At 35.1% G+C, this 9,260-nt stretch overlaps 1 long non-coding RNA gene across 2 annotated transcripts in view; it reads left to right on the top strand.

The window, feature by feature from the left end:
- Nucleotides 1–2,984: 2,984 nt before the first annotated feature.
- The window catches only part of LOC107309561 (uncharacterized), a 73,005-nt gene continuing 66,729 nt past the window's right edge, over nt 2,985–9,260 (top strand). For both annotated transcript variants that reach the window (XR_014942800.1, XR_014942801.1), the window contains exon 1: nt 2,985–3,160. This is a non-coding gene — a long non-coding RNA (uncharacterized LOC107309561). The remainder of the gene's footprint in view (nt 3,161–9,260) is intronic.

Raw genomic sequence — 9,260 nt, 5'->3', positions numbered from 1 at the left:
AATTTACTTTAATTTCAATGTTTTATATTAAAACATATATTGAGAACAAGAAAGAAGCTTAAGGCTAGTGGGTTTCTTGTCTTTGCTTTTGTGAAACTAATGCATCAGTCTGGTTTGATGGCAGTAGTTATGATTCTTAGCTCTCAAGGTGTTCAGAGACTTTTCGTGCAGTTTTACTGTCTGTACTTCATCCTTCAAAACAGTTTTTCACAAATGTACATATTACCAAAAGGTGTAATACAAACAAGTCATGACTGTGAATTGAGGAGAATCTCTCTCTGGTAAGAGGGCTTATAGAAGTCTGGTTAAGAGACATGATCAAGTTTTAGAATACAGTTCTGTAAATTCTGTTTGAAAAATCAAAAGTAGTATATTTATGTTAACAAGAAATGGAGTTGCAAATGAACAGCAGCAACAAAATATTTTATTGGTAGACTTGAAGTCTCTTCTCAAAATTGATTAGAAAGCTTGGCAGCATATATATATATATATTTCTGTTTGCAAGGCTGTGCTTAGCCTATGTATCAAAGAAAGTGAAATTATCTGCCATACCTTGAATCAGTATTGCACTGTGTCTCATGCTCTGGTTTCAGCCCAGGTGAGTTTAATAGTGTGCTGATGCTCAGTGGTTTTGAGCAGGCAGGCCAGGTCATAGCTGCTGCTATGATGACATGGCAGCAGGGTGCAGGCTGCAGTGTGAATTGTGATGGGCCACCTGTAGCCTGGCTAAAACATTCTTAACCTAGCATCTATTTTAAGTGGAAATAGCGGTTATCAAGGAAAGAACTGCTATTGTGTATCTCCAGCATTAATACATTTGTGAAGGTAAATCAGTGTAGCTTGAGATTCAAAAGAAAAGAGAGAATAAGAAACTGACAGGAAAGATTTGAGGCAATGACATGCTTACAAAGAAAAGGTTTTAGTATTTATTTGAAACATCTAGTTTGCCTTCAAGAAGGATTTTATTAACCTTAAATGGGTGTGATTCCTGAGAAGAGAGAGGTATTTCACTGAGTACACAATAACACCGTACCTTTTAGAATTTAAAGAGATGGATATGTGACAGTGAGTTGCTTATTTTCATTTACTATGAAAGACAGGTGCTCTGGATATAGTTCTGAAAATGAAGACAGAATGGAAGGAGATTTAAAACAAGTGATTTGCATTTTTCATGGTAATTAGAGATAGCCACAAAGAAAGTAAGAAAAATTAGATTCAGTTGTACTTAGAAACTGACTGCTTAACAAATGTATTTGTGTTTAAGAAAGAAATATTTTATCTGAGTACCTAGAAGCATATAACATAAAACTATGTTGTGTTCATTATATATTTGTAATATGCTAAACACCTGAGTCTATGCTCAAAACTCTAATGTCATATTTTAAATGAAAATAACAAGAGAAGCTACAAGGTCGCATATTTTAAAATGGCACACATCATGAGAAGGAGTCTTTGCACTTATGTGGGGAAAAAAACAACAACACACAATCTACTGTTTAAAGATTAAAAAATATAGGATATATTTAGAAACCACTAAGAATAATTGCTTAACCTTAAGAAGAAAACTGGTTATGTTGAGGATTTTGTATTCCTGAACATTTTACCACTTCTTTCTTATGTTATTTTGCACTTCTTTCTTTGCTGCTTGGTCTTAAGAGGCAGAAATATTAGTACATAATTGATAACTAGGTTTGTTACTAGTTTTCAAAAAAATTGTATATATTTAATAACTTTTGTTGTAGTTGAGGAAGGTGACTTAACAGTCTTTCTTTATGTAAATATTAACATAACACCAGTATTTTTCAGATGAGTGATGTAATTATATTCACTTCTAGAGTGTCTTACTTCTAGAAGGATTGCCTTAGTAAGTCATATAAAAGCCTCATGGCAGTAGATATGAAGGATCAAAGTGCTTTATCAGTTTAAAATACTCCAAGATACTGGTTGTTCATTTGTGGTTCTTTAATTGATTAAACTCAAAATAAAATGTTGAAGAAAAATATTTATGTATTTCTATATAATATGTTACTGAAACTGTATCGGTCTTGGTTATATAGCATTATGTTTAGCACTGTTTATATTTGAGGTTGTTGTTAAAACTTCAGCAGATATATAATATATCCAAAGAGATTAGTAATTTTTGTCTTAGTAGTATGTGAGTTTGTATTTCTGCTTGGTTTCTATTCCTTCATGTCCACACTTCTTGATATGGCTGTAGATCCAGGTACCAGCTAGTGCTAGAATGCTTTTATCTGGTGTGTGGAATGAGCTGAGCCATGCTGCCTGCATTCTTGTGATTACTAGACAAGGCAAAGCATCTGGAACTGGTGATAAGGATCTGTCTGGTATGTAAATAAATGTGGTTGAAGGTCTAGCTGTTGGTGTTGCTTAAAAAAAAAAAAAGTAAACTTTGTTTAATTGCCTTTATATCCCGTTTCATGTTGAATTGGTTCGAATGCATCAAAATTGATAGATTCTGGTTCATTTTTAACTTCAGCGCTTTGAGGTCTGCATTTTGGAGATGGAAATTAAAACACTGATGTTCTTAGGTAGTATATTCCTCTGATCTGGTGAGTTAATGTAGCCTAGTGCTGTTTGAGAGCTGTCTGACAGAGCAGCAACTATGGTACCTATGCTGCAAAAGGATTTTCAGAGCCCTCTCAGCTGTGTACATGATACTTTCCACAGGGAATCTTCCTTAGCGTACAGCAGAGAAGTAAAACAAGCTGAACATTGATCTGTTCTTTCCTTCAAAGGTTATCTGTGCAGGGGTTGAAACTTCATTTCAAATTATTGAACATGCATTTATTTGTAATACGTGCTTTAATAAAGATATTTCTAAATTGATCCTCTCTTCAAGCCATTGATGCCAAAATTCAGTGGCCAGTATACAGGATAGGTTTTCTGTTAGTATATCTGATTTAATGTGTTAAGTGATAACAAGCTTATATTCTCAAAATTAAGTTATGCATTATTCTTTTTTTTTTTTTTTTTTTTTCCCCACAGAGTAATCTGGATAAGAAAAATACTTTGCTCCCTCCACTGACTTGGGACTACTCATTACTGCAGCTGTTAGAATTCACCATCCCACAGTTTTTCCCCAAAGCAATCATCTGTGGGACTACAGCAAACAAGATCATGGAAATGGAGCAGGTTACAGGTAAATCTTCCAAATGTCTTAGGTAGTATGTATGTTTGTGTGCATGTCTCTGTCTTCAACATAACTTTTACAGACACAGTGTTTATAGGCTGACCTACAAGCTTGTGCTGGGGATACTGCCTGGGTGGCACTCTGACACGCAGGACATTGTTAATGTAGTTCTGCTGAAAGCAAAGTTTAACTGTCCTGCTGCTTATAAGCTGTGAATTAGGTCTTAGTATTGTTGGTCCTTTTTTATTTTATTTGCACTTCTTGTGTTAAAAATATTTTTAAGTATTTCTCCTAGGATTTTCCCTTAGTTTCCAGCCATATTCTCTGTGTTAATACACTTGATTGGCCAGAATTTTCATCTCTCTGATGCCCTTTTTTGACAAAATGTTTTGCTAGACCTTGTGTAATTTGAACATAAGGTCAAAAGAATGCCCTGATCATATAAGTCTCAATGTGAATTACACTGGGAGGAGGGGGTATCTTTTGCATTGCTTTACGAATTCCTAAAATATTGAATTCCCATGGGTGTTCATTTTTTTGTTGTTGTTGTTTTCCTTTTTCAGCCTTATGAATCAGAAGAACTTAATGTATAGTGAATCATTCCTTAGTCATTTTAATTAGCATGTGGCTCCTGTACTTTGCGAGTGTTGACAGCTAGTTCTTCTTGTCGCATGTCATGTGGGACCTTGCTATGGTGATGCTTTATTCTTCTGATGCTGACTGATGTGGGATCCTGTGTCTGTCTGTGACTGTTCTGTTACTGTCCAACACTGTCCTTTGGCCTGTTGCTGCTGATTACAGCTCTGCCAACTGGCTCCCCTTCAGCTGCTGCACTTCCAGCCATGCACACTTGTCATCCTAGGCATGAGAGAGATTAAGTCCAGTGCAGCATTAGAACATGGAGTGATCACAATCACAGACAAAATGCACACTTGAAGTGTAACTGCTAGGCTCTCACCTACTATGAACCTGTACAACTTGGTGTCTAATATTTTTATAGTATTTAGTCTCAAATTAAGATGGCATCACATTGAGATAGATATCAGAAGTATGTTTATACATCCTATTTTTAACTTCAGAAAAAGATATCAGAAGATATGGGCAGCATTATAGAAGGGTTTTCATATTTAACACTCTAAAACTTCAGAATTGCAGCTTTAGAATTGTGCTTGTAGGTTTGATTCCAGACAACACTGTTATAGAAACAATATAGCTTTGGAAGGATTTTTCAAGAAGTTTTCATATTGACTAGAGACATGTACAGCTGAAGAAAGAAACAGTGCAAATTTAGGTGGGATTAAATACTTTTTCTGGAATATGAAATTCTCCTGAGTTCTGTGTCTATTAAATTATTTTGTTTAATTTATATACCCTTGTTCTGAACTGTTATGGTCTAGCAGTACTTTAAGGGGGGGGGGGGAAATCAGAATTTAGCCTCTATATTTGTTCATTTGGCTAAATAAATGTGAAATATTTGTAGTAAAAGAAACTCTTCTATTGGATCAACCACATTAAACAAATATCCTAGCATTTAACTCATGGATAACAAAGTGTAGGAAAGCCAGTAGACTCAAGTTATTCATTACAAAAAGGAAGCTAAGCTCTGCAGCAGATTTAACTAATTTGTACTTCCTTGTTCTTTTGTCCTTTTAATGCTAGTTATCTTTGTAGTAGATAAGAAAGGATTTATTATAACCTGAGCTTTATGAATGTATCCAAACATACTTAGCCTATGTTATTTTTCATTGAAAAGGGTAAAAATCCAGAATTTGTCATATATGCAAAAAAGTGAGCACATGTACCTTAGAACGTATTCCATCTTTCTAGTTTATTAGAAGATAGTCATAACATAGTGGCATGACCATTTCAGTCTATTACTCTTTAAGCTGATTTGGTCTCAGCTTTTATATTAGAGGAACAAATACATTTCTTCTGAAGAATTTCCATTCATGCTACATGCAGGATATTTCACCGGCGGCTTTACTACATGCTAACAAAGCTATCTAATTTTATATTAAAAATTTTTTACACTCCTATTCAAGCCTCTCAGGACTTACAAAAAATATAAAGTTACTTCAAAGGTTGTAATCCACTGGCATGCTATGTTTTCATTTGTAGCTGAACTTTAACCTACACAACATAAAAATGGTAGCTTATATTGTCCTTTTGAATGTGGAACAGTCAAGGCTTTTTTTCTTCCTCAAAGCAAACACACAAACACACTGTTATTTCTTCTTTCCTTTCCTGCCCAATTTATACCCTTCATAACAAAATATCAGCCTTAGTCCGCCACACAGTCATTTCTCTGCTGTGACAGCACAGAGAAAAGAGCAAAGGGGTAGCTAGCAAGGGAGATCCCTGACACCAGTCAACTGGCTCAATAGAGTTCTGCTTGCAAACTGCATGGGAGAAGATGAATTGTTTGCACAGTAAGAATGGACAGAGAAGGTCAGAGAAGCTGTGGAAAACTTAGTCGAGTTTGTTCTCTCAGAGCAGGATGGTAAACTGTTATGCAGATCTTTCTGTACATAAATTTGTAAGGTATCACAGCAACAGCTTTCAGAGGCAGACTAAGGCATAAATTTTACAGGACCCCTTATCTATCAAACGCTGGGATAGGAAAAGTGTTGGAGGAAGAGAATGCGTGTGCTGTAAAAGCAGCATGTGAGGTGTGGTTTGTATTTGGAGTGGTTTTTTTTGTTTTGTTTTTTTGGGTTTTTTTTCCAAAATGCATAAGAGAATATAGCCTTTGGACACTTCTATTTGCAAGGCAATGCTATAATATGTCACAGGCTAAAATAATTTTATAGGATGAAACATTAGGAGAATCAAGGGGATGATATTACCATTTCACAGGTGCCTCTTCAAACATTTTTGCAGTTTTGTTGAAAAGATATTTTCTACACATCATGAAATGACTGTTTACTTTTTTGGGTTGTCTAAGAGAATTGAGATAAAAACAATTAAATATGATTCTACTGAACAGAACAGTTGCAACCTGCTGTAAAATACAACAAGAAAATGGGGAAAAAAAAATCATGAAGAATTGAAGAAGTCAAATGAGAATTTTTCTTCTTGCATAATGAAAACCATCTTTGCTGTTCACATCTATCAAATTGTCCCTCTTATTTTGATTATTCTTTAGAAATATTTACTAAAAAAAAAGATTTGTCAAAAAATATTATGGAGTCAAAACATTTGCCTGAGTGGTAAGGGGGAGCAAAGTACTTGATTTGGGGTCTCAATCATTCCACCTTGATGGCAGATAAAGAGTTTCAGTTGCTAAGCTTTTTGTGGCAAAACTCCATTGTGAACTTCAATAATTTTTCCTCTAAAGATTTTCTTGCTAAAATAGGCAATTTCATGAATTTTGTTGTAAGTGGTTAGCAACTAGGAAAAGAAAGTTTTGATGATGATATTTTAGTGAGCCATAACTGCAATATTCCAACTATGTTTTGAGCTTCTTCCTGGAAATTAAACATCAAACTTTTGTTTAATGCTTTGACTTTAATTGTTTAATTTTTTTTTCCCTATGGATTATATTTATATTTTTATTTTATTTTTACAAAATGTCTGTCTTTGATTTCTTTAGTTAATTTTTTTCCTCCTCACTGTAGAGTAAAATAAACATTTTAAAACTGATAATTTGTGTATTATTGTGATCTTAGAAGTTCCATCAGCCACAGTATCATTTATAAAACACATTGAATTTAAACATGCGGATTCAGTGTCAGATTTGCTGTTGTTATTATGATCTTTTAGTGGACTCCTATCTCTTATTTGTTCTTTGGTGACACTATTTCAGTTCTAAGAAGGGCAAAAAAATCTAAATATTTCAGAGAAATGATGTTAATTGTAAATGAAATGAAATTAGTGAAGATGAGGGGGGAAAAAAACTTTAAAATGTTCTGAAGCTGAATTACATCCACATTCTGCATCTTAGAGCATTTTCATCTTTGCAAGACGTTTATGTATATGTGTAAATGTAAGATCTTCATTCTGACTTAATGATTTCTTATCTATTAATATTAGTCAAAGATTTAGAGCATGTAAAAAGTGAAAATGGAGATAAAGGGATAAAGATCTGGAGAGATCTGTCAATTTGCAATGAACATTAGTATTAAATTTAATATTTCTTGTAGTTTCTTGATGTAAACAAGTCTATATAACAACTGGGTTATCTTTATTCCCAATCAAATCAGAAAATAACCTTTCACATCAGGCTGAGTGGGAAAGGCTCCTGTTATCCCTAAGGGTGCATATGTTCTTTAAGATGCAGATAGCTGGAGTTCTGTCTGAAGCCACACTTTCAGGTCATCATCTGAAACTGTCTGAATGTACCTTGTGTCCACCATACTGAAAGTGGAGACTGAACTAGCTTGTTCTTTCCTACATATGGGCAAATTCATGAAGTTCTTATACTTCCACCCTTCTCTGCTCAAAGTATATGCTATCATGTTTAAGCTTCTTTAAGGTTAAAAAATGCCAAACTAAACATTTCCAGTAACTCAGACACCCACAGCATTTAAGAGACTTACTCATATGAGTAGAGAATAAGGTTTGCTCATGTATTAAGCTAAGAAGAATATTTGGGGGGGGTGTGGGGGGGGGAACAAAAAAACCAAAAACAAACAAACAAAAAAAAACACAACAAAACCTACCATCATACAGTTTTAGAGTGGAATACAATCTTTGCTTACATTTCGGAATATTATTCAATCCACTCTCCATTTCTTTTGAAATCTTTTATTTCTTTTCTGTGGTTTTAGTAACTGTAATAGTAAATATTTTTGAATTGTATCGTCCTGTTTACTATGGAAAACTTTGCACATGTAAGCTACTTATTGGGTATTGGTGTAACTCTTATTAGGACATTTCAAATGTCAAATCACTGTGATAAGGTTTAACTCAATAATCAACATTCAAGAATTAATAATGCTGTAAAAATGACGGCAAATTAAGTTTAAAAACAATTAGCTTTTAAAAACAAAATGTAACACAATTGTGTCATTATTAAGCAGAATTTTCTAGCCACATTTTGCATGATGTAGTTACTGAAGGTCTTGTATTTTTGTCCTTTTCTGTAAGATGGTTTGTAATATTTCTAAGCAAACAGCAGGTCTTCCACCAAGTTATATAAGACTAGAATACTATGCTTCTCTCCTTCTAAAAATGAAATTTCTTCCTTGTAGGAGCTCTTCCTATTGATTTTTACTTTGCTTTATGTGCATCTTGTTGCTTAATGACAGATGGCTACTATTTACAGTCCCTGTCAGTTTTGCATTTAGGAATGTTCATTTATGTACATTTAAACATGTACATAAAGCTAAGTCGACTTTCTGAGTAGTCTGCTTTCAAGGAATGTAAGAAAACTGCAAAGGGAAGAATACAGTTTTCTTGGGACAGAGGTGGAATAGAAAATAAGATAAAAGACACAAAAATGAGGAAAGCCTCAGTGGCATATGAGCCAGCAGTGTGCCCCAAAAGGCTACTAGCATCCTGGTTTATATGAGCATGGTGTGGTGAGAAGGACTAGGGAGGTCATCCTGCCTCTGTACTTGGCATTGGTGAGGCCTCACCTCAAATACTGTGTTCAGTTTTGTGCACCTCAGTGCAGAAAGGATGTTGAGATGCTGGAGCAGGTCCAAAAAGGAGCAACAAGGCTTGTGAAGGGCTTGGAGAATACACCCTGTGAGAAGCGACTGAAGGAACTGGGGCTGTTTAGTCTGGGGAAAAGGAGGCTGAGGGAATCTTATTGCTCTCTTCCAATACCTGTAAGGTGCTTACAGTGAGAGCAGAGCTGGTATCTCCTCACTGGTGACAGGATGAGGGGAAATGGCCTTAAGTTTAAGTGAAATCTAGTTTTGATATCAGGAAACACTTGGAAAGGATTGTTAAACAATAGAATAGGCTCCCCAGGAAGGTGGTTGGGTAGAGCAGCAAGAAGATCTACCTGCTCAAAATATGGCTAAAACACTGGTGCCATCTGAAGAACTCTTCTTTTTATAATGGGGTGGTTTATTTAGTGCTAGGCCTCCTGACAATAGATGGGGTCTAACTGGGTCAAAGTGGGAGGAGGAATTGGGCCTGGGATTCCTCTGGGCTCACT

Source organism: Coturnix japonica, chromosome 2 (genome assembly GCF_054131305.1).
Source record: "Coturnix japonica strain WE chromosome 2, WE-NBRP24, whole genome shotgun sequence".
In the NCBI taxonomy this organism is placed as follows: domain Eukaryota; kingdom Metazoa; phylum Chordata; class Aves; order Galliformes; family Phasianidae; genus Coturnix; species Coturnix japonica.
This window is presented reverse-complemented; position numbering and strand designations above follow the sequence as displayed.